Here is a 3160-nt window from a genome sequence, read left to right as displayed (position 1 = left end):
ATAAAATTCTCACCCAGACAATCTTTTTCTAGCTCTTCGCTCAATCTCTTCTCTCAATCTCTTCTCTCTTGACCATTCCTCAGTCGAAAGAAGGTGACCTCAGCCCAGTCTGCCTTTACACATAGCTTCTGAGACTAGACTTTAGAGATGTTTTTCCCATTCCAGGCTATTCCAGAAATTCTTGTTAACCTAATTATGCTTGAATAAAAGTATTGATGGGATAGGGAGAGGAGCTGTTGCCTTTCTAACACATTTTCCTAGAAAGTTTTAAGTCCACCTCATCCTTGGGAACCCAGGGGTAGAGGTTTGTGCACATATTGTAGTAATTGGATGACAGTTATACTCCATTTGTTTTATTCTATTTTAAATTTTTCTGGCCAAACAAAAAAAGTTATACATTTTTGTTTGGCTGAGCCAAGGTAATATATAGAACAGTTTGGACCTCTATATTCATTTAGAGCTCTTTATTTTGGATATAAAGCCTGGACTTCTTCAATTAGAGCTTGCTGATCTTTTACCAATAATTGATAAGGGAATCTTAAAAAAAAAAGCCAGAGAAATGAGTAGAAATACACACACACACACACACACACACACACACACACACAAACACACACACTCACACCCCAAGTGGGCTAGATATAATAAAATAACAAAATTCAGAGAATTCAAGAAATCCTAGAAATAAGAGAAAGCATTTCTTATGCATAAAGGAGCCAAGATCATCTCTCTTCCTGGGATCTTACATAAAGTGGGGATAAAGGTTTTGGGAGAAGAAGAGGCTGAGGAGCTTATATGTATTGTGGGTGAGTCTGTTATGAATTAGCTGCATATCCCTGGAAAAGTCACTACCCTGGTCTTAGTCTTCTTGTTTATAAAAACATTGTGACCTTTAAGATTTCTCCTAGCCTTAGTAATAATGAGAATAATAACTCATCATAGTAGCTATTATTTACTGAGAATCTGCTGTTTATCTGAAGTCGCTCAAGCAACAATCATCATTCTGACTAACAGATCAAGAGATTGTGGCTCAGAGACACCCAGTGCTTACCCACAGTCCTGAATTTTACATTTTAACAAGATGCAAAAAGTTAAGAGAAATTCATAACAACTAATAATTAGCAATCCATGAATTATTTCTACATTTAAAATTTGTTATCTAATCTTATTTTAGTAAATGCTTATGCATGAGCCTGTTATTCAGCAAATGTTAAAAGTAGCGTGGCATAAAGCTATAGAATGGGAACAAGGAGACCTTTCCAGGAACACTGGGCAGGGCACTCCACCTCTGTGGGCCATTTTTATCATCTCTGAGCTAAACCAGAGTTTCTGAATACAGACTACAAAGATGGAGTTTGTGAAACTTCAGATATTATATGAGAAATTATAAAAGTTTGTGTATGTTCTGTGTAGATATATCTGATATTCTGAGGAGAGGGCTCAAAACTCTCACCAATGTCTATCTAGCAGAGTAGTTTTTAACCAATAAAGGTTGAGCACCACTGTTCCAGATGATAGTGAAGGAACTTTCCTTCTCTGCCTTGGTTATTTAGGTATGCAGATTATCTTCATGCTCCTTGGTTTACTTTCTATTTGTGAGCTCTATTCTGAGAGGCAGATTTTTTTCAACTCCCTATCTACATTGGCCCACCTGGGGGGCACTATTTTCTGATATTTAGAGATGTTCTTCTAAGTCCTTCTAATGTAGGGAGGAGGCAAGAGAAGTAGATGTTAAATCTAGCTATATTCAGAGACTGCAATGTATTAATCAGCCATACAGCCAGACAGGAGGAAACCTGCTGAAGGAAGAAAGATGTCTGCTGAGGTTACTAACAAACCATTTACCCATACCATGAAGGGAAAACAGAGTCTTTAAGTTAGCCCTACACAAAATAAACACAATCATTCATTCTCTACTTGCTAAAACCAAGAAGAACCTATGGATCAAAGGCTGGGAATTGCCAACAGGCTTTTTCATGCTACATAGTCTTATCCTTTCATACTGTATACCTATAACATCAAAAGAAAATGGATAAACAAAGTCTTTAAACTGTAATTTACAAAAACTAAGAATGATATATTAACTGAATTTCCCAAACACTGGGGTCCCTCTCAATGTCCTTCATTGTTTCTGTCCCTTTCATTGTTTCTGTCTCTGTTCCTGAGTCTCTCTCAGGCTCCCTCGCTCTTTCTCTGAGAGGAGACCATGCTCTTTCTATGGAGCGTTATCCCTTCTCTAATGAACTTGCCATTTAACTGTGACTTTGGCATGCACTTAAATTCTTTACTGCTCTTCAGTCAAGAACCCTTTCTCTCTCATCGTGCAGAATCACTCGGGGGAAATTTGCCCTGTTGATTGACATTCTTTAAAAGTCCACCTAAATTTTATCGCAAAGTCCTCAGACTAAAGATATAAATAAAAACACCAAATATCAGGTCTCCTACTAGGAAGAGTACATCCCAGTCTAACGACTTGGTCCTTGCTTCATGACATAAAGATGAACCATGAAGCAGTCTGAAGAGACTGGTTATATTAATCATGTATGAAACATACATACCTATTCCCATTTTCTAAAAACATATATCAATGAATAAAACTCTCAAAATGGGAGTGTAGCATACCTAGTATATTTGACAATTAGAGGAGTTTTTTTTTTAAGCCTACAGCACCCAGTATTACTAGGTGGTCTCCCATCCAAGTACTAACCAGGCCCAACCCTGCTTAGCTTCCGAGATCAGATGAGATAGGGTGTACTCACGGTGGCATGGCAGTAGACCAGAGGAGGTCATTTTTTTAACAAACTTTCCTCTATATGGAAAAATAATTTTCAGTAATAATTATAAAGTGAAACAAATAATAATGATGGCCAGAAAATATTCATTAAAAAATAATAAAATATTAAGTCCCAAAAAGAAATGTGATGGGTTAGTACTATTTAATTACAGTGATGTCTTTTTTGAAAGGAAAAGAAGGAGGTGCAAGAAAAAAACACTTCCAGGTGAAATCCTCAAGGTTAAGAGAATGATTGCATATAGAATGACAGGACTGAAAAAAAAATGCACGAGCTATTTCTTCAGCTTTACAACCACCGTAATATCATTGCTTATTCTCAACAACTGTTTAAATGCAGAAATAAGTAGTACCACAAAAGTTGGAGAC

General features: G+C 36.8%; 1 pseudogene; it reads right to left on the bottom strand.

Moving 5' to 3' along the window:
* Positions 1–2658: 2658 nt before the first annotated feature.
* LOC111731134 lies at positions 2659–2777 on the bottom strand (annotated as a pseudogene).
* Positions 2778–3160: the final 383 nt, after the last annotated feature.

The sequence above is a fragment of the Pteropus vampyrus genome, unplaced genomic scaffold, assembly GCF_000151845.1.
Source record: "Pteropus vampyrus isolate Shadow unplaced genomic scaffold, Pvam_2.0 Scaffold10, whole genome shotgun sequence".
In the NCBI taxonomy this organism is placed as follows: Eukaryota; Metazoa; Chordata; class Mammalia; order Chiroptera; family Pteropodidae; genus Pteropus; species Pteropus vampyrus.
Note: the sequence above shows the minus strand (reverse complement) of the source record. Positions and strands in the feature narration are given on the sequence as shown.